The sequence below is a fragment of the Pseudonaja textilis genome, chromosome 1, assembly GCF_049901715.1.
Source record: "Pseudonaja textilis isolate UNSWEBS1 chromosome 1, rPseTex1.2, whole genome shotgun sequence".
NCBI lineage: Eukaryota > Metazoa > Chordata > Lepidosauria > Squamata > Elapidae > Pseudonaja > Pseudonaja textilis.
This window is the reverse complement of record NC_141990.1, coordinates 85,915,707-85,939,207: the sequence shown is the minus strand read 5'-3', so window position 1 is coordinate 85,939,207 and position 23,501 is coordinate 85,915,707.

Here is a 23,501-nt window from a genome sequence, read left to right as displayed (position 1 = left end):
AATATCATCAGGGTGAGTAAGAATGGGGCTTGTTCCCATTTTATATACAATAGCTTGCCTTGCCATTTTGGTGGGCAGTGTGGTTTTTCTCCTTGCTAGTTCCTTTAGGGCACGGGTGTCAAACTCGCTCACATCATGTGACATCAAATGATGTATTGTGACATATTATTTTTGCTGTTGTGGAGCTGAGCTGAGTGTGTGGCCTGCACATGATGCATATGGCCTGCAAGCCACCAGTTTGATAGCCCTGCTTTAGGGTATTGTTTAATTCCTGTTTATGTTTGGTTGTTGTTGTTTAATTCCTGTTTATGTTTGGTTGTTGTTGTTGTTTTGTTTTTTCCTTAGTGTTTTTATCTGTTTTGAATGGTGTGTACATATGGTTTATTACCATGTGTCTTTTGAAGGCTGATTTGTCTAAATGCCAAGCTTTCAGGATTCTCCAGCATTTTTTGTTTAGTCAGGCACTTTTTGATATCCGTTTTGTTGGAAGATGTATAGGTGGTCTTTGCTTCTTTTTCTAGTGTTCTGGATTGCTGCAATGCATTTTGTACTCTTCTGAATAATGTTTGTACATAACTGCTCTTGAGGGAAGTTAGCTTGTTATTTTGGTAATGAAGCACTTGGTTACTGGGCTGTTTTTCAATAGAGTTGCATTTCTAAATAGTATTTGTTACCTCTGCTAATGATATCTAGAAAGGGTAGTTTGTTGTTTTCTTTTTTCCCTTGTGAATGTCATTTCTCTGAATATGTTGTTGCTAGTTTCATCTGTTATTTTCTAGTTGTTTCTTTTTTATTATTACAAAGATGTCATCTATTTACTGGATCCATTTTGGTTGTATATATAAAAGTAGTTTCTAGTTGCTGTATTATGATCTCTACTATGAATCTTGAGAATGGCGATCCCATAAGTGTACCCCTGATTTGTGTGTTTATTCATACATCAAAGTGAAAATAGGTAGTGAACAGAAAGGCTTTTTAAAAAAATATACTTTATTAAATTTCTACAAAAGATAAAATATCAAAAACAAACAAAATGATTAAGAAGGAAAAAAATAGGGGAAGGGAAAATATAAAGGCATAAAGAAAGAATAACTGCCAACTATTGCAGTTAGAAATATAAAATACATGAACCTTTTGATTTACATTTCACCCAATCAATCAGAACAGAGCTAGAAGGGAGCTTGGAGGTCATCTAGTCCAACCCACTCCTCTCGCAGGAAACCCAATACCATGTCAGACAAATGATTGTCCAATCTCTTTTTAAAAACCTCCAGTGATAAAGTACCCACAATTTCTGAAGGCAAGCTATTCCATTGGTTAATTATTCTCACTATTAGGAAGTTTCTTCTTAATGCCGGGCTGCTTCTCTCCTTGATTAGTTTCCATCCATTGCTTTTTGTCTTGCCTTCTGGTGTTTTGGAAAATACATTGACCCTCCCATTCTTTGTGGCAGCTGCTCAAATGCTGGCTATTTCTATAATAACCAGCATTTCCACAATTATAAACATGATAGTGAAGCAGAGATTAATGAGGTCCACGATTCTGGGTATATCAATCTTAATGTATTTGGCTAAGTTGAGTGTCTTATATAGTTCTGCTGCCATGGATTCCTTCACTAGTCCTGGCTCTATAGATGTGAAGAGTGATATGACTGTCAATCCTGATGCTGACCTGACTGATTTTTGACCGCTTCAGCATTGCCACACTGGAGCTGAGGGATAGGGAGGGGAAATTTGAAATAATTGAGATTCTGTAGTCAAAACAAAATATTTTCTCTTGAGGACCAAGGACATTCTCACACCTGGTCAGAAGAAGGCTGAGTGATGTCACCTGGCTGCCAGCCCACACTGTGATTGGACCATGTGACCGATTGTTTTGGGAAAGGGAAAAAAGTTTTACTTTTAATGTGGTAAAAACCATGGAAGTCTTCAGAGTCGGTTTTCATCAGATCTGTGCCAGGATGATATTTCCAGTAAAACTACTCTTTGAGAAATCTATCTGCCTTGGATTTTGCTTGGTATGGATTTATTACTTGAAACCCTACAATTGACATTGAATAAAACCATAATCTCACCTTCTTCTATGTTTAGGTCTCTGATTTTCTGGAGGCACTGTAGTGAGGAATTGGTAGAAGATTTGTTCATCTCTATGAGATGCCCAAGCTTTTTGAAAGTTCTTTCATTATATTATTTGTAAGTTTTTAGTAAGTTCTTTAGGAACTCTTTGCTTACAGGAGTTGGACTAGATGACCTCCAATAGCTTTTCCAACCTTCACATTCTATGTTTTTATCTACGAAATCTAGAACTGTCACATCTAACACCTGTTATATGTTATGATTACAACACCTTTAGAGAGATAAGATTTGTCTAGTGACAATCACTGCTTCATTGAGCAAAAGACAGGATCAAATTTATCTAGAGTCAAAATTCTCTTGCTTCATTGCATTATCCTCATAATATTGTCAATTTCTGAGTAATTCATTGTTACAGACAGTTCACTGTTTTTTGCCTAAAATGTAAACATCCTTCTGTCATTATAATTTGTAATGTCCCTTGTTACATTAAAAAAAATATTGCCAGGTGTCCCTTTTTTTGGAATTGCCAACCTTTTTAAAGGGTCCTGCTGCTATGCTTTTAACAATACCTTGAGTGTTACTCAGGGTAAAGCAAGTTTGTTATATCTATGACAACTCTCTTTTACATTAGAAGGGTATTATAGCCTATTAATAATGGGTTTTAAAATGGAAAGTCTGTGTAAAAGCTGCTTTAGGCATGCACAAGGCTATGTCTTAAGATGTTCTATTTTTGTTTTTTGAAAAGGTAAGAATTTTCAAATTTGGTTGATATAATTGGAGATTGTGGGCTAAGAATCCTTCTAATATTTTCTGTATGGGTATGTTTATACATCTGTGTGTATGTTGGGGTATGAACATTTAGATATATACCTTTCTCTCTCTGAATATATTAATAAATCTGTGTGTGTACAGAGGTGGTATTCAGCAGGTTCTGACCAGTTCTGGAGAACCAGTAGTGGAAATTTTGAGTAGTTTGGAGAACCGGCAAATACCACTTCTGACTGAGATTTCACAGTATCCTTCCCTGCTATGCCTACCAAGCCATGCCCACAGAACCTGTAGTAAAAAAAAATTGAATCCCACCATTGGTACACACATATACAAACTTACACATAAACACAATCCAATGATAATGCTTGGCTATGGAAGTTGGACATTGAAAACAAAAAAACAAATAGATGCTTTCAATGTATAGATGTGGGGACATTAAGTATTATAATTAAGTAAATATCATTAAGTAAATATTGATTGCAAATAAACAGCTGGACCAACTAAATCCAGTGTTCCTTTAAAGCAGAAGAAACAAATATTGGACATGGACTATGAAAGGATGATGGATTAATAAAAAGAAAGAAAAAAACTACTTGACACATAGTTGAGGAACAGAGGAGGATAATGGAAAGCATCAAAGAAATTACAAGACTGTCCTCAGAAGATATACATAGGGTATTACTGAAGACAAATCAAGAAGATGAATCTTTCTCAATGTAGGCTCTACAAGATTTGTCCTGACTGAATCACCTCATAAGTGTGAGTGTGTGAGCTGCCAATCTGGTACAAAAGAAACTTAAGTATTATAGAGCTAATGTCTTCATATGGTGAGTCCCAAAACCAATGAATTTTCAACAGGTAAGTTAAAATAGTGAACAACCTAAATAAAACAGAGTGGAATAGGCCCTTCCTGCCACTATATATAGCAATATGTCCCAGATATTGAAATCACAAACAAAAGCAGTTATACTCTATGTTTGATCTCCCAGCAAATGGCCCTTGATCTCATTTGTTAACAAAGAGGAGAAAGTCTCTGACTCCCATTTATTAGTCCTTTCAGCAACCAGGCTACATAATTAGCTTTGAAATTCCTTTGTAATGCTGGATAATTTGTTAGTCTTAAATTACTATATTTTAATTTCTTTTCAAAACATTAAATATTAAATATGGTAGTACCTGACCCTCTAGATGTGATTAATATAGGCAGTACTAAAACAGGCTTATAATTAAATATCCCTTCCATAAATAGATGGCAGAAGGAAGCAACCATTAAAATAACATTACATTGTTGAAGAAAAGCATTAGTTAGTCTGAATTCTGAATAACAGATATCCAACAAGATGCTGGTGTGTTTGCTTCTTTTTTTTTTTTAATTCCCTGTGGCTGTGAAAACTATTTATAGGGCAGGATGATGACATGAGCTGAAAAAGAATGCCATTGTGTTTCAGGCAACCAGCTTGTGAGAAATATAAGCTAAATTTCAGTAGCTGTGGGGATGCAGTCTCTTTATCTAGAGATGTCAACCTACACAAAACGCAAGGAATCAGCTTCCCAGAATTTTAGATGATAAATTATATACTTCTCTGAATATTGTCACACTTTTTGATATTTAAACATAGATGCAAATTTACCTTTTGTGATAAAATTGCTGCTGAAGCATGAGTTTAAATGTTATGTGCATACATATTTTGAGACTGTTTCGAAAAAATGCAGTTTAATTTAAAAATGGAACTGCGCATCAGATAACAAGGAACCAAGAAGGATACTAAATAGATATAGATCAGAAGTGGGAAACCTTGGCCCCTTTATGACATATGGACCAGTGGTGGGATTCAAATTGTTTTATTACCAGTTCTGTGGGTGTGGCAGGGGAAGGATACTGTAAAATCAGAGGTGGTATTTGCCAGTTCTCCAAACTACTCAAAATTTCTGCTACCGGTTCTCCAGAAATCAAATGCTCCTTCTAAGAATCCAAGTCTTAAAATAAAAGGCAACAGAGGATTCTGAATATGTTCCACTTGGCATTTTCATCCTTTTAATTTCCATTTATTCTAGGAAAGCTTTGAGTATACAGGGGCAAAAGAACTCCAGCTTTCCTTTCTGGTTAAATATAATAAAAATGAATAATTCATGTAGTGGGTATATATTATTAATCTTGTTTAGCAGCAAGGCAAGAACTGTTTGCAATTAGTAGTAGTTAAAGTTACATAGTGCTTTTCCTCCACAAAGAGGAAAAAAGAGCACAAAATTTCATTAACGTTCATCTACATGGTAGAATCTGTGAGGTTCCTTGCACGTTGCCCAAACAAGTGGACATCATGTCTCTTATGAGTGCTGCTTTGGTAGCTACAGCCACAGCAAAGATATAGTCCATATTGTTTAGTGTAAGGACAGCACACGTTCTCATACTTAATGAATGCCTTCTTAAGTTACATTTTGAGTATGCATCAAAAGGATATTAACATATGATGTGAGAAACAAGTATTTTTTTTTGTTATTTTTTGAAGTATTGACTCAGATGCACATTGGACAGGAAACACAGCTTTAAGCTTCCAAATACAACTGTAAGAAGTGCAGGATACCTACCTTTGGGATGGCAAATAGCTACATGCATTCTCCTTGCCTGATTTCAACACCATTTTTGAAAATATCAGTTCAGATTTTTAAAAAGAGGGATCCTATCACTTCCTGGAACACAGTTGAGGAAACTGTGAGGAAAACACAGCGAAAAGAAGGAATCAGATTTAAAATGAAAATTATGGTTAGAAAATATTGAAAGAATTATTGTTGGAATGAGTGACTCCATCCACCATTTGCTTCAGTCCTTCTCTCGAATACATCATTTCTATGGTAACTTTTTAATAGAGAGAAGGCTGCCAATCACTATTCTAACTAAATACGAATGTCTCAATTTAATTCTGACTTTCTGGATTTCTTTAGTTTATATTTCCCAGTGTACTTGTTCAGAGAATGTTGTATTGAAAAAAACCCGATATAATATATTCTTATCTAATTAACAAATGATGGAATGTTATAGCTCAGCAACTTTGACTCATATTCTTCAGCAGTGGTGGGACTCAAATTTTTTTACTACTGGTTCTGTGGGCATGGTGTGGCTTGGTGGGGTGGCTTGGTGGGCATGGCAGGGGAAGGATACTGCAAAATCTCCATTCCTTCCCCAGCCCACTAATCTGCTTTCCAGGTTCTCCTGTGCAGGGCAACAAAAGAAGATGCAGCCAATTAGCTGGGACTTGGGAGGCAGAGAAGAGATGAGGGTGGGGCCAGTCAGATGTGTATTTGCTGGTTTTCCAAACTACTCAAAATTTCTGCTACCGGTTCTCCAGAACTGGTCAGAATCTGTTGAATACCATATCTGCATTCCCACAATCTATAAAGGAGGTCAACATTTTTTTTAAAAGGTATTTTAATAAGACTTGGCAGAAAAAGAGACTTTTCTATCATTGTCCCCATCCTTTTGCAAAGACTTGAAGATGTGATTTAATCATTGTGCTTGCAGTTCTAGATTTTTGACAGAATCTGTTCAGTGCCTAAGTTGGTTTGTTGGTGGTTTTGTTTTTATCTTGACTGATGATTTAAAATTGTTCAGTTTGTTTTACTGCTATATGTTTTATGGTGTTTGTAACTATTTTAATGATCCAGAGTAAATTTGATGAAGTAATGAATAAATACATCAATAAATAAAATTGCAGAATTTTTCCCAATTCATACAGTGTACTGTGGTGTGCAATAAATGCATTTCACTCTGAAACTGATATAAAGCATAATAACTGTAATTTTCCTTAATATATTCTCAATGATAGGCAATAATTAAAACACTTAAATTGGGATTTTCATATTCAGGATTCCTACTTTTTTATTTTTACACTGGAAAGCAAACAAACATGTGATTTATTCTTTTATGTATCCTGATATAGTAACAGGAAGGAAGACCTATGCCTTCTTTCTTCCTTGTTTATTTGAATTGGTTCTTATTCTTCATCAAATATTGTGTTTTAGAGCGATGCCAAATATCTAAGACAAATGGTGTAGCTTCAGAAGTGGGCAGAGCCTAACCTGCTTCCTTCACCTGTCCACCAAGAAGGAAAACAGTGATTCAACTCAAAGTTGCTTTTCCACAGTGGAATTGGAATGTGCAAATATCGGCAAAGAGAAGAAATAACTTAAAATCATTGCTCCCTGTTGCCGTTGAGAGCTAATGGTCTTAGGTGAGAATGATAAAAGGAAAAAGAAAAGACCTTCCTTTGGAGAAAAAAAAAAATGCATTTGCCCTTTCCAAGGAGATGGTCTAGGTCAAACTGACAGCCCATAGGCCGGGTGTGTCGTGCACAGGCCATACCCACCTCAGTTCCATGAATGGAAAAAACATCACAATACATTACTTGATGGTAATGTGACACCACAAATTTGACACCCATGGTCTAGGTCTTTCTTCTTCCTGAAGAACTTCAGATTGTTATAATAGCAATAGTACTGCTATAGAATAGTACTATAATAGTATAGTACTATAATAGAAATAGTAATAGACTTATATATCATTCCATAGTCCTTTCTAAGCAGTTTATGCTTAACAGAGTCAGCATATTGCCCCCAACAATCTCATTTTATCAACCTCAGAAGGTTGTAAGGCTGAATCAACTTTAAGCCAGTCAGGATCGAACTCCTTGCAGATGGGGAAAGTTAGCCTGCAATACCGCTAATTCCATAACCACTATGCCACCACGGATAGGAACTGAATATATGTGCTGTGTATTTGGCTGATATCTATGCTTGGGTGATCCCCAATTTAACAACTTAAGCCCCACTTCAAGTTGAAAAGGTTGTCAGCCTTTGATTTGAACTGAACACTGGAACCTGAAGGTGCTTTTTCAAGAGGCAGCTGGACTTTCTGGTTTTTCTTTGAAGATGTTTCGGTTCTCATCAAAGAAGCTTCTTCAGCTCTAAGACCTTTGGGACAACCATGACCTGGATGACTGAGAATTTCCATAGACATGAACACTAGAACCTTTTCTGATGGTTCATGTTGATGGCCCATGATGAATTCTTCTTCATACTTTCTTTTTTATGACTGCATTTACATGTTTAATGAGCATGGTGCTCATATTAAAGGACTCCAGAATAACTACTTTTTAACACAGGAGGTTAAATATTAATACTAAATACATATACTTCGACATTAGGTCAATCTCTGGCACTCCTGCTTTGCATGAACAAATGCTTTCTGGTATTCTTTTATTGTTTTCTTAACTAGCATAATGACACATCTAATGTATCTTCTTTTCTGTCTGACTGTAGGACTTTGCTGACAAGCCTCATCATTTTGTTGAACTACTCATTTCACCAGATGTCACTGTCAAGTTTCAGGGTTTTTTAAAACTACATTTTCTCTCCATAGGAAGTGGAAGCTAATGGTATGGAGGACATTATTCACTGATTTCGTTGCTTATGGCAATTTTCTCAAACTGAGATATTTTATTTAAGATTCAAGTGGGCCTAAAATTCCCACTTAAGTCTGTGCATTGTGTATATTAAAAGTACAGTATAAAAAAGGAGTAGCCAATGCACAGGTATCTTTTTGAAATTAGTACTAAGTTTGCAGCCCTACTCCAGCATTAATTTATGAGAGAAAATTTGATGCTTACAGCAATAGCATCCTTATAAAATACTTCATGGCACTCAAAAAATCTCCACTATCCTTAACTTTATTTTTTTTAAAGTTTCTATTTAGAAATAATAAATTGGAATATGGTGTTCTACAAATATATAGAATGACTGCAGCCCTGAGATCAGAAGGCTTATAGCACTTGGAAGAACTGAAATGTCTGGTATGAATAACACCTGGAAGAGTAAAGACATTGGCCTCCAACCAAATGAAGATTAGTTAACACAATAATTGTTCTAATTGCTACTTATGGGTGAGAATCGTGGACTCTGAAAAAGGCAGATAGGAGAAGGATGGACACCTTTGAATTGTGGTGCTAAAGCAGAGGTGGTATTCAGCCAGTTCTGACAGGTTCTGGAGAACCAGTAGAGGAAATTTTGAGTAGTTCAGAGAACTGGTAACTACCGTCTCTGGTTGGCCCCACCCCCATCTATTCACTGCCTCCCAAGTCCCAGCTGATCTTCTTTTGTTGTCCTACACAGGAGAATGGAGCTGGGAAGCAGGTTAGTGGGGTGTGGAGGGAATGGGGATTTTACAGTATCCTTTCCCTGGAGTGGAGTGGAAATGGAGATTTTATAGTATCCTTCCACTGCCACACCCACCAAGCCACGTCAACCAAGCAATGCTACACCAACCAAGCCATGCCCACAGAACCGGTAGTAAAAAAAATTGAATACCATCAGCTGGAGGTAACTATTACACATTCCATGGACTGCAAACATAACACAGAAATCCTAGACCGAATCTCACCAAAAATATCATTTGAAGACAAAATCACTTTGGTCATGTTGTATGAGTTGATTCACTCAAAAAGTCAATCGTGCTGGAAGTGATCAGCACCAAATGGAGAAGGGGGCCACTCTAGTACCTGTTGGATGGACATTATAAAGGAATTCATGGGAATGACCATAGCAGATCTGAAGGAGGCAGTGCAAGACAGAAGGGCATGGAGAGAACTGATCCATAGAGTGGCCGAGGGTCAGACTTGGACACATTGAATAGCTGACAACAATGATTCTACAAATAAAAATGCAAGATTGTAACATCTTCCATATTTATAGGGAAACCTCTAGATTCAATATAGGTCCATAGACATGCTCAGAAGAAAATAAAGCACTGCAGCTCTGTAATTTGTTTGAAAATATTTCGCCAAAGGACAAAGATATGGGAGACAGTATCAATTGAAAGGAGCAACTTATCTGGTTAATGACCTTCTGTTTTTAGAATAGGTGAATACCCTATGCCAGCCAGTACTTATGAGGTTTGAAACTGGTGAGGTGGGAATATTTGATTTCACATCAAACATTCTGTTTATTTTTTAAATATAAGTCAGGTGGTAGAAACTGTGAGAGGAAGGAAATCAGGATTTAACCCTGAGGATAGATATAATATTTAAGATTCCATAGTGCTGTTAGATAGAGAGGAAAAGCCAATTTATTATAGTTGTTAAAGCACCAGGCTAAAACTGGGAGAATATTAGTTCTAGTTCCACCTTATGTACAAAGTCATCTATGTGACATTGGTGAGTCTTCAGCCCTAGAAAGAACATAAAAGAAAACCACTTTTGAAACTGTTGCCAAAAAAACCCTCATCCAGGCATTCACCAGGCACCAATATGGACTAGACAACAACAATAACATTATCAATGACTTCTTAATTTTCTGCAGTAAAACTAACCTTTCTGTTATTGCCTGTGAACATAGGCAAAAAGAAGTTTAATCTCCATAACTGGTACAAGCCCCTGGAAATATCCAAGGCTTGTTCTCAATATTCCAGAAGATCGCTTGTATGTAATAGTTATCTTCAACTAAAGTATGAAATGCTGTGCCTTTTTCTATTACAACTTTTGAGGTTTAATGCTCCCTTTTACACTTAGCCTGAGGTTCTACTCTTAGCTTTAAGATTCTACATTAGGGTTTTCCAACTTGGTAGCCTCCAGCTATCCTAGACTGACTGGCAATTAGTTTAATACCGTTTGGAAAGAGGCTCACATACGTTTTCAGCTGTGTTACATGCTCAAAGCAAGGGCTCGGGTTTGTGGATTTGTTTTGTTCCAGTTTTTTTTTTTTTTAGCAATCATCAGTATAAATCTTAATATAACAATTATTTCATCAATGAAGGGTGCAAATTTTAATATTTTTATAGCAATTATCTAAAATTTAAAAATTTCTTCAGGAAGAGTAAGAGAAAAAAGACCTTTGTTAAAGAAATAAAGCTGGAAAAAAAGTAATAAATTCATCCCACAACTTCTACAAATAGCCTTATGGTGGTAAAGCCGACTCACCATCTTTATCTTGAGTAACTCCTTCTTTTTAACTTTTATTCAACTACTAAAAATGATGTGTTCCTCTTAATGCTAGAAAGGGCTTTACATAATAAATAGATGCAAATGAAAATTTTGTTGCATTCATTAAATGAAGAAGAATTCATCAAGATTCCACAAATGTCATCAGGTTTAGAATGGAAAGAATTTAATTAAAAAAAATATGTGGACAAAAGCAAAATTGGCAGAACAGTTCATCTGTACAACTTATTCAAATTGATAGTGGCATTTAATAATTTTTCTGGTACTGTGCAAATAGGTAGGACTTGTTTTAAGATCATGGACAGGTTAAGAAAAATGTAGGTATGTAATATTGCTCAATTATAAAAGATGTCTAGAAAGGAAAAAAATGAGAAACATTGAAAGCATTTCATAGGTTTAGCCTGTCAAAAGATGATGTAGAGCCACAGCTCTTCAGATACTTGAAGACAGTTAGTCTTCAAGTATCTGAAGAGCTGTCCTATAGAAAATTGTTCCAGGATACAGGACAAGAAACAATGTGCATAAATTACAAGAAAATGAATTTCAATCCAATATTAGAAGGAGTATATTAAAATAACAGAGTATCTCAGGACATGATGGACTCTTTGGGAGAAGTATTTAAACAAAAGATGGATATCCCATCTCTAGATGAGTCACACATTGGGCAGAAAACTGCTACCCAAAGTATCTTCTGAAGCTCACCATTTTTATTTAGAAGAGACTGGGTGGAAACGATTTAACAAAGTGCTGCTTTAAAGCATGAATAATAATACTACAAAGAAAGACACCCAGGAAGACAATAGACAAGGTGAAAACAGTTTTGCAATTTTCCCACTATTTTAAGTTTAAATAACAGATAATGTAAGAGTCAAGAGTCAAAGTTTCTCAAGATAGAGCTGTCAGTTATATAAACAATATAGAATAGCTCAGCTTTGAGCTATTTTTCAGCCCTAGTGGCACAGTAAAGTGCAGTGTAGCAGGCAGTGTAGTAAAGTGTAGTAAAGTGCAGTATAGCAGGCAAACCCTGCCCACATCCTGGTATTTGATCCTGACAGGACTTGAGGAGTAGCTGGTTCAACCTCACATTCAACTGATTTTTTTTAATTCAAAGTGTTGACTGCTTGATCAAAAGAGGAATGGAGTTTGGTAGCCATCTATCCTTCCAAAGATGGTAGAATTGTTGGTGGCAATATGTGAATAATGCTTCTACATTGTAAACTGCCAAGGGAATGCCACTATGAGGTGGCATATAAGTCTAAATGCTATTGCTATTAGAAGCTCAAGGCAAAAAGTTAATTAAACCATGGGAGGGGAAGGGGATTAAGAAAATTGGAATAGAGTGGATATAAAAAGAAAAATAATGTTCACATTGCAATAGGACAATCAATTGTTTCAATGTCTCCTTCCTAACATACAATAAAGATTGCCATTCATCTGGCAAGTATAATGTGTCAGAGACTAGCCAAGTCTGAGAAAAGGACTTAGTCTTTTCATGAATTGTCAGATGTTTTAGAAATTCTGCTGAGTCTTCCCAATGAGAAGTTTGATGGCAGTTTCATGGCTGACAGTTTGATGGCTCTTTCTCTACTCTTTGAACAACAGAATGGTGGCTACAGAACCCCTATCCTCTATTGATTAAGCAGCCATCAATTTGTTTGAATATAAAAATCAGGTGGGTGTGTAAATGAACCAACCTGCTCAGACTATGAACTAATTAGCCCAGCAGATTGGATAGAATCATCAACCTCTATAACAGCTAGGCTCTCTTCCCTTGGGAACCCAAGCCAATACTGTAGCTGCCAGATGAGCAGCAGTTGTTGCCATTGAAGTTCTCTAACACAAAGTGTACATTTTTGTGGTTGACAAATATGCTGGGAATCCAAGTAAATGCCCCAATGCTCACTCATAAGAACATAAGTATTACTGTGCTGGACTAATGCTAATAATAATTCCCCAATGAAGCCCTATCTTGATTGATTGTGAGGCTGGCATGCTTTGAGGAAGATGAAAGCTGTGTTAGTGTTTTAACCTCCTCATCAGAGGAACCAAACGAAGATAGTCATTCCTATAAATTATATGCAGAGACAACGCTTATAGAAAAAGGGTGCAGAAGCCTAATGGTTAAGTCACTGGGTTTATTGACCAAAAGGTTGGCACTTCAAGCCCCAAATATCACATTATGGGTTGAACTCCCATTCCTGCCCTAGCTCCTCCCAATCTAGCAGTTCAAAAGCATGCAAATGTGAGTAGATATTAGGTACCATTTTGGTGGGAAGGTATAACAGCATGCCATGTCCCTCAACATATAGTCATGCCAGCCACATGGCTACAGAAGCATCATCAGACAAAACAACTCCCAAAACCAAAAAAAAAACCAAATTACTGATAACAATAAGGAAGCTTCAATCCAAAAAGAAATCACTTTGGCAGAAAAACAAATCTGGTCACGTTTCTAACTTCAAAAGCTGATGCCAAGATTTATGCCACCAGATAAAGACCGAATGCACCAATTATCACATTAAACAAGAGGAAAACCTTCTACGCACCAATTCCACTTGCACTTTCTATAATTTTGTAAACAACAGACTAAAAGACTCAAGGTCCATCCCACCCCTGAAAGGACTGAATGGTAAAGACTGCAACAACGATACCATTAAAGCCAACCTCTTTGACACGTTCTTTGTCTCAGTATTTGTAAACAGCAATAGATCATGCTCAGTATTTCCTAGTCGAACCACAGACAACTACAATGATCTAATAAATATCGATTTTACAGAAGACAATGTTGAAAAAGCACTACGCAATCTAAAACCATCTCTATCTATTGGACCGAGTGGAATATGTGCCTACTTCTTAAAAAAAGCTATTCACTGCCATAGCCGAACCTCTAAGCATAATCTTTGAAAAATATTTCAGGACCAGCTCCTTGCCAAACCTATGGCCACTAGCCACGGTCATCCCCATCTTCAAAAAGGGAGACCCCAGCGTAGTTGAAAATTTCAGACCAATTTCTTTATGCTGCGTCTCCTGTAAAATCATGGAATCAATTATTAACCAATCCATTATCCTCCACTTAGAGACAAACAATCTACTCTCTAATAAACACTTTGGTTTCAGAAAAAAAACTATCCTGTAATCTGCAACTCTTACGCTGCAAAAATATATGGACTACACAACTCAATCAGGGCAAAGCAATAGACGCAATCTACATAGACTTCTGTAAAGCCTTTGATTCAGTGGTACACAACAAACTACTCCTAAAACTAAAATCTTATGGTATCTCTGGACAACTGCATAACTGGATAGAAGCATTCCTGTCAAACAGACAACAAATGGTCAAAACTGGGAGCGTCCTATCAAATTCTGTATCTGTCAACAGTGGTATCCCCCAAGGCAGTGTTCTAGGACCAACTTTCTTCATATTCTACATAAATGACCTCTGTGATCATATTAAGAGCAACTGTGTTCTCTTTGCTGATAATGTAAAGCTGTTCAACACCACAGACAATACTGCTACCCTTTTGTTTGACCATTCTATGTATCAGAATGGTCAAACAAATGGCAACTTCAAATCTCAACAAATAAATGCTCAGTCTTACATATTGGCAAAAAAAAAACAGAAAATAAAATACAAGCTGAATAATCAAGACTTTGTTGATGATCCAAACTCTGTCAAGAACCTTGGAGTACTGATCTCTAATGATCTAAGTGCTAGAGCCCATGTAACTACATAGCCAAAAAGGCATTAAGAGTTGTTAACCTAATCCTGCATAGCTTTTTCTCTGGTAATATCACATTACTAACTAGAGCATACAAAACATTTGCTAGACCAATACTCGAATACAGCTCATCAGTCTGGAACCCTCATTACATATCTGATATTAATACAGTTGAGAAAGTCCAGAAATATTTCACAAGAAGAGTTCTCCACTCCTCTACTCATTGCAGAATACCTTATGCCATCAGACTTGAAATTCTAGACCCAGAAAACCTAGAACTATGCTGCCTTCGGTCTGATCTAAGTATAGTACATAAAATTATATATTGCAATGTCCTACCTGTCAATGAATACTTGAGCTTCAACCATAACAATGCAAGAGCACACAATAGATACAAACTCAAGATAAACCGCACCAAACTTGATTGCAGGAAATATAACTTCAGCAATAGAGTGGTCAATGTCTGGAATACTCTACCTGACTCTGTGGTTTCTTCCCCAAACTCCAAAAACTTTAACCTTAGACTGTCTACTATTGATCTCACCCCTTTCCTAAGAGGTCTGTAGGGGGCATGCATAAGTGCACCAACATGCCTACCATCCATGTCCTATTGTTTCATTTTTTTCTTTATTATATGTATCCATTTCATGTATTCATAACTATGTTTATACTTATACCTGTTATCTTATAATCGCTTTACTAAATAAATAAATAAATAAATAAATAAATAGGCTCTCTCAACTGAAGAATGGAGATTAGCACTATCTCCTAGTCTTGGACATTACTGGACAGGGAAAAACTTTACCTTTTTTTAATTTATAGAAACCCGTACTGGATGGATTATCATCCAGGTCTTGCTAGATGTTCTACTTCCTGGACATCTGATGACATGTTCCTATTTAGAAAAGAAATTGATTTTGAATAAATTGCAATCTATATATCAAATACAGAGCACAGACTCCATCAGTCGTCTTCTGCTTGACAATACTCTCTCACTCTTTCCATCCTTCTATTTTCCCGCTCTTCAGCACAGAAAAGAAGGAGGAAAAGAATGATAGAGTGCAAGATTGATCATGCACAAGTAGAGATATAGATGATGAAATATATGATATGACATGTATTTAGGATATATGAGAAATGAAATTTGAAGAAAAACTTTGGAGGATGTAGATCTGTTTTCATTTGTCTAAACTGAAGTTTTCATTCATTGATAGGGTCATTTCTAAATGCCCTGTCACTTTTATAACAAGAAACTAAAATGTTCAACTGAGTTTTGAATGTCAAGGAAACAGACTGAAGACTTTTATTCTAACTTAGTAGGACTGTAGAAAAAAATGGCTTATATGTATCATGGCCCAATACAATATTTCCTTCAAGTCTGTTATTGCTCTATTTCTAAACAAATCACCCCAAACATACATAAATGGTGGAATAATTTCTTGTGAATTATAGAAGTTGAATAGCATACTGCTAAATGATACACATGACATTACTTTCAGATTTACTTGTCTGTTTCCTTTTTCTTCCTGTGCATTAAATCATGTTGTTTTTCTGTTGGTGAGAGGCATAAAGTACAAGTAATGAACATTATCTTATCTCTCACATGGCTTCTGTGAGCAGAATGTAAAATCTCTTATGAGGAATCTTGGGCATGAAAGCATCTTTACAAATATTTAACCAGGAAATGCCTACTTATTTCTTTAGTACACTGATCTGCTTAATGTAAGCATGGTAGAGCACTTAGAGAAGCTTCAACATAATATAAAAGCTTTATTATGTTATGAACTATTTACCTACTCACCTTTGAAAAGGTCAGGACATATACATATATATACAACTCACACACATGCATACTAGTTCTTCCTTTTTTTACCACCTATTCTTCAGATGAGTGAAATCATTTGAAATAAATAAAGATATTCACCTGCACATTTTTTGACATGTAAGTTAGTAATAGGTTTATATTTTTAAAAAGTTAGATTAGTGTCTTGAACTTAATGCTAAATTTCAAGACAGAGAAAACCGTAGGTAAGCATCTTCCTCTGTTTTCTTTCTAATTGTCATTTAAAATTAAAGACATAGAAATCCTTTTAGCAGAAATTAGGAATTTTAAGACGTATTGATTTTACATATTAACAGGAATACCATAAAACAGTGGTTCTCAAACCAGGATCTGCAGATGCCTGGGGAGTTGTGATATCATCACAAAGGGGTCCACAAAGGCTTGAAGAAATGTTATGATTTAAATCTTAAGTTTTTGGTGTCTGTGGTCACAAAAGATATTAAAGGGTGTCCATGGTAAAGAAAAAGTTGAGAAACACTCCTCTAGAAGAAGAAAAATAACAAAATGCCAGTAACAGTGAACAAAAATATAGAAGATATTCTTTAATAAACCAAATACTGTATACTTGCTGTATACTTGTATAAATGCCATTAATAAACAACAGTCTACTTAAATATTTTACAAGGAAAAAAGAGGGTTGAATAAAATAAAGGAGAATTTGAAGAAGTCCTCTCTGGTCCCTTGTAATGCATACCTGAATAAATTACCAGTTTTAATGATCTGTTTATCTATCTATCTATCTATCTATCTATCTATCTATCTATCTATCTATCTATCTATCTGTCTGTCTGTCTGTCTGTCTGTCTGTCTATCTATCTATCTATCTATCTATCTATCTATCTATCTATCTATCTATCTATCTATCTATCTATATAATTTTACAGTTCTGAATGCCAAGTTTCTTTCTGTGAATGGAATTGAATTCAGATGTTTAGAATAGATTGATTCTGCCCCTTCTTTCACTTTGCATCTTTCTACATAACTGTAGCAGGAATGGAAGCACCGTTGGAGAAAGAGAGTTAATGCCAAAAGCTGCAGAGAAAAGGAGGCCTTCTCTCTCACTCTCAACTAAAAAATCATGGAAATCTGACTTAAAAGAAAGGATGGTAATGTTATAAAGAAAATGTTTCTAAGGGAAAATAAAAATAGCATAGGGTAATTAAAAGAAAAATCCTGGACAATAGTCAAAGGTTCTTCATTTGGTGTATACTTTGCTAGAATGCTAATAATAATGATAATGATAATAATGATAATAATAATGATAATAATAATAATAATAAAGCTTGAATATTATACCATATTTTTTTCCAGATTTGTTTGTACCTGCAAGAGGAATCATAGATATCTTAGTTTCTGTCTACCTTAGTAATATTTCAATTACTCTAAAATATAGTTATTGAAAAATATAATTTGGTGCATGCAAAATATAAACTAAGAAAGGGCAGTATTTGCATATGAGAATTGTAGGCAGCATGGCAAACTATTAATAAACTTCTGCTGGTATCTTCTAAGTATCTAGAAAATGTACAGAGATATGATGAACAAGAATTTTTATGAGATTAATTTAATGGCTTCTTGCTATGTATGCATTTCTACCATTTGTTGTCATCCTTCCATTTTTTTTGTACTTAATTCTGAAATATCCTTGTGAGGACTTTTCTAAAGTAATTCATTCCAGGCTTCTGTTTCCAGGCTTGTAAAGTCCTTTCACCAGAAGCAAAGAGTTTTGAGTGAATGTCACTTTTTGGAAAAAAATGAATAGCATGCATGTTCTACTTCTTCCCTACATATAAATTTTAGAAAAAAAAAATTCCAAATAATTTTAGAGTGTTCTAATTATTCTAACCTTTTGCTCTTTGACCTTGGTTGATTCTTGCAGTTTCGTTACCCAATTAGGTAACATCATCAGTACTGATAAGTGCAGGTTTTCTCTCTGTTCATATATGTGTTGATGAGGGTGCAGTTTTGTTCCTAGTGGTCCATTAATTAGGGTATTGTTTTCTGTTCTTTGTTGGTCTAGTGTTAATCCCTATTTATCTCCTTTCTGGAAAGAATGTGTTCTGAACTTTTGGTTTGCTTCTTAGCTATTTTTACTATTTCACCTGCATGGTATAAAATATGGTTTCTTTATCTATGTTTCTTTATCTATCTATTGTTGGCTGATTTGTTTGAATGCCAAGCTTCCAGAAATGTCATAATTTTGGATGTAGCTTAGTCTAGGATGCCCACAGTTCCCTAGTTGAAATTATGGTTGAGTTTATGCATGTATTGTTGGACTAAGATGTTTTCCTTGTGTCTTCTGACTGCTAGTTGATGTTCATGGGTGCACTCTGCTACTCTTCTGCTTGTGTGTCTTATACAGTAGCTATTATACTATTTCATATACTATTGCATATGGGAAAAAAGGATGAATATTATTTTTTCTTTCTAGAAAAAGAGAGAATAATTGTTTAACAATTTAACAATTAGTTTAACATTAATTAAAGCAAGCATTTCTAAACAAAACGATATGAAAAGATATTAAGGATTAACATCCATATTAAGGATTTTTTTGTCCAGAAGTGTATTTCCAAAGAAAATATCAGAAATGGATGAGAGAAATTTAACTCATCACTTCCAACTGTGGACTTCCACCCCTTTCATTATATGATCAGTTCAATTATTCCTAACTCAATTAAGGAGAAAAACATTTCAAAGAAAATATGGTACTATTGATTCAAATAAAGCTCACTCTTTATTAGTACATGTCTTAGAAGCACATTCTTGATTGATTTATATTTCTCCTTGGTAAAATTGTATGTCAGTATTTCAGTTGGAGACTCATTGATTACCAGTCTGAAAAATATTTTAAAGAATTTTACAATGATTTAATGAGATATTTCATTACTGAAGAAATGGCCAACCTTTCAGCATTAGGCTTCTGAATCTTTAAGGGCTTTGTAAAGGGTAAAATGTCCACGAGGGCAACTTAGTTTGTTAGAGTGCTGTCTCTTTTTGAAAAGCTGCATGATAAAATACTATTTTCTTTATCTCGCCAGTCACTGAAAAGTAGGTCATTCTGGCTTTATTTTTTAACAAAACTACTGGCCTGAACAATTGAAAGTGCAGTAAAGATTAGAAACTGTTGCAAGGAATATTCCTTATAACCTAGCAATATTCTTAAAGTAGATTTCTTCTGTAGATTTACTTGTGAGGAAGTACAGTTCAAACTGTTTCTGAAGTTAACCCGAGCCTCTTCTCATTCTTTTTGATACTCTTTGAAACACTTGTGGAAAGAATAAGTAAATGATAAAATGTGTGTCACCGGCAAACGTTCATTTTTGTGCTTGTATCAGGGGTGAAAAGATAGAGTGTCATCAACTTTTCCTCATTAGGGCCACTTGCTAGCTCTGATCATTCAGGTAGTCTTCAATTACTGACCACAATTGAAACCAGAAGCTCTATTGCTACACGAAGTGCTTGAAAAGCGAAAGGCCATGTGAGTGTGCCCAACTTAAAAGATCAATTGATCAGTTCTGGCTGAGATCGTTAAGCAAATCATCACAGTTCTTAAGTGTGATGGCATGTAACAACTTGTGACTTCCTTCCAACTTGCCCATTGACTTTGCTTGTTGGAAGCCTGCTATAGCATTAGCATTTAGACTTATATACTGCTTCACAGTACTTTATAGCTCTCTGTAAGTGGTTTACAGACTCACCATATTTCCCCCAGCAACCTGGGCCCTCATATTACTGACCTCAAAAGGATAGAAGGCCGAGCCAACTTTGAGCCTGGTGAAATTCAAACTACCAAATTGCAGGCAGCTGGCAAGCAGCAGAAGTAGCCTGCAGTACTGCATTCTAACCACTGCGCTACCACAGCTATGAACAATGCAGTTGACAGTCATGCAACTGCAAGACCCAGCAACTATCAGAATTGATTGCAGATTGCCAGGTTCCTGAATTGTAGAGATGCTGTGATAGTCACAATCTGAGGGCTAGTCATAAATCTCCTGTTTCAATGCCATTATAACTTTAAATAACTATTGAACAAGTGGTCAATAAGTGAAGACTATTTGTACACCAGAAGAAGCCTTAAAAATAAGGCTTCTTATTTGTTCTTTTTTTTAAAGTATATTGAGTGATGAGATTAACACAACCAGCAATGTTCAGAGACCATCTAAATTTCTTTGGGTAACTATGGGATTACCACTCCTCTCAACCTAACTATTTGATAAACAGTTCCCTCTCTTTCTTCTAATGAATATGAAAAATTATTATCCAGAATCAAACAAAATTATTTAGACAGTGGAAGAATATAAAATGATACTTTTGTGTTCATTTTATATTCTTCCATTGAAACAGTTTTACTGTTTCTTTTTAACTTGTTCAATAGCTTAGGCCAAAGTATTTGTGCTGGGCCAGAAAGACAAATTAATAAATTCTATGAAATACATTTCCCCATAGTATTACAGTTACAGAAACTCCGTGAGGAATTATTTGAGCTGGTTTTCAATTATAATGTATGTTTTTGAAATGGTCAAATGTTGTATTATGCTTACCAAAAATTTGCTTACACCCATCAACCACATTTTTTTTTATATCCAGCAAATCTGTTAATTTTCTAACATCCAGTCTCACAACCCTGTATTTGGTAGGAGTATATAATTATATTGCCCATTTCAATAGTTATAGTGAACTTGTGTATTTGAGAAGCTAACATCTCTTTGAGAAGCTAACATCTCTGTGTACTCCAGATATGGAATTTTGAGGATGATATAGAAATTCTTCTAGAATAAATTACAATAGTAGGACATTTGCATGGAAAATCCAAATGCAAACTATTTTCCCCAAGATTCAAAGTTGCAGTTACATAACCTTTAAAATATCTTAAGTTGCAGGCTTTTTATAACACAGGCAAAGAGTAACATAACTGAGGACCTGAAGGAAGAAATTCATAAAATATTTTGCTTTCTTTTTTTTTCTGTTTGTGAGGAAAAGCAATACTAGAACAGTATATGAATGGGGAACAGTATTAACTCTTTTTCAGAACTTAAGACCTTGATCTTCTGGCATTATTAGAAGGCTCCAATACAGACAATTAAAACATAATTTCCAGAATACCCCAAAGGGAACATCAGAGGAATTGAAGGCTTGTTAAAATATTACACTCCACAAAATGCTGGCTGGGGAATTCTGGAAGTTGAAGTTATGTATCTTCAAGTTGCCAAGGTTTAGAAACACTGATCTAGAGTATCCAGAGCTAGCATCATAAATTGCTGGACTATAGCATCCTTTATACATTTGAGCAAATGGAAAAGGATGAAAACCAGGTAGCCTTTTCTAATTAATAATCCCATTGACTAATTTTTTCGCTCTTCCATTAAAAAACAATAGAATCTTTTGATCAGTTTTTCTTTCCTTCCAAAATCAACATCCACACATAAACGTACTGATGCTGTAGCATTATCAGTTAGGTGGGATCCACTCCTTATTAAAACCCGGATGTAGTAATTAGGATTTATATACGATTACCTTAAATCTGCACAGAATGACTTTAAACAGCCAAATAGCCATTAATTTGACTGCTCAAAGAGAAGCTCATAATCTTTTTAAATGTCATATAAAATGTTCATTTTGAAATGCCCTACAGTGATTTTGGAATTTATTTAAAGTGGGCTGTTGATAGCTCTTTTATAAATAAGCAATTACAGTAAACTAAAAATATCATGGCCCATCACATTATACATTCTATAATTTCATGGATGAAAGGCCTAAAGCTGATCTGCATAAATGTGGTATGCCTCTCAGCAGGTGAAAGGTTTGATTGCATATGATAATCAGAGTTATTATTTATAGTAACCATTTATACTTGTTATTTATTAAAATGCTGTAAACCACATATTGATTTCAGTAAGTCACCATGACTTGTATAAAAACTAGGCACAGGATTATTTAAGTATTTTTAACATTGCAGTTGAGGTTGCATATTAATTTACAGATCAACTCTCTAATAGATGAAAATTGCAAAAAAGTCTGACTGACCAGATTTAAAAAATAAATAAATGGAAGACAGCAAGGGTATTCCAAGTTTAGTAGCAGCACATTCCTTATGTATACAGTAATCTTCTCCAATGTGATATCTTCAAAATATTGGGCTTCAACTCCTTCAAGGTCAGGCTGGACAGCATTAGATTAGAGCATGATGGCGCAGTGGTTAGAATGCAGTATTGCAGGCTAATTCTGCCCACTGCCAGCAGTTCGATCCTGATCAGCTCATGGTTGACTCAGTCTTCCATTTTTCCAAGGTAGGTAAAATAAGGACCCAGGTTTTTGGGGGGAGGGGAGCAATATGCCAACTCTAAATCACTTAGAGAGATTTGAAAAACATTACAAAGTGGCATATAACTGCTATTACTAATGCTGTTATGTTGGGGTAGAGTGCTATATAATATGAAATGTAGCTGCTGAGTGAAAAATTGCTGGTTAAGACTAAGGATATAAGAATTCTTCCTGTTGGTTCCATTGATTTTCTTTTCAAATCATTTGCAGATTTCTTGAAACTGCTTATGTATACCACAGTGCTCCACTAGAAGCATTTATTTATTTTTTTGCTAAATTTACATAACTGCCCATTTGACATATGTGATTCTGAGTAGCATTTAAATTTAAAAGCACAAACAATAGAGCACAATAACCAGAAACATAGCAAACATCATTAGTAATAATTAAAACTTATGAAAACTATAGTTTTTAAGCTAAGGGCAAGTTCATTTATTACCCCAATATTTTGATTCTACTTATAAATAAAAAAACAGAATATGAAAAATGAATACACAAATTAAAATTAACAATATGCTCAGAAGAAACGAGGACAATGATATCATAGTATATCCCATAATGCTACAGTCTTTATATGATGCAGTGGAGTGAAAGAATCAATGAATAAATTGATGAATGAATGAAATACTAGTTTGCTACAGCTTCAACTTCAATATATGTGTGTGTGTGTGTGTGTGTGTGTGTGTGTGTGTGTGTGTGTATTTGGTTATTCAGGTTTTCTCCCACGTAAAATTGGAAGTATCCTGGTGACGTTTCGACGCAATCTCATTCGTCATCTTCAGGCTTG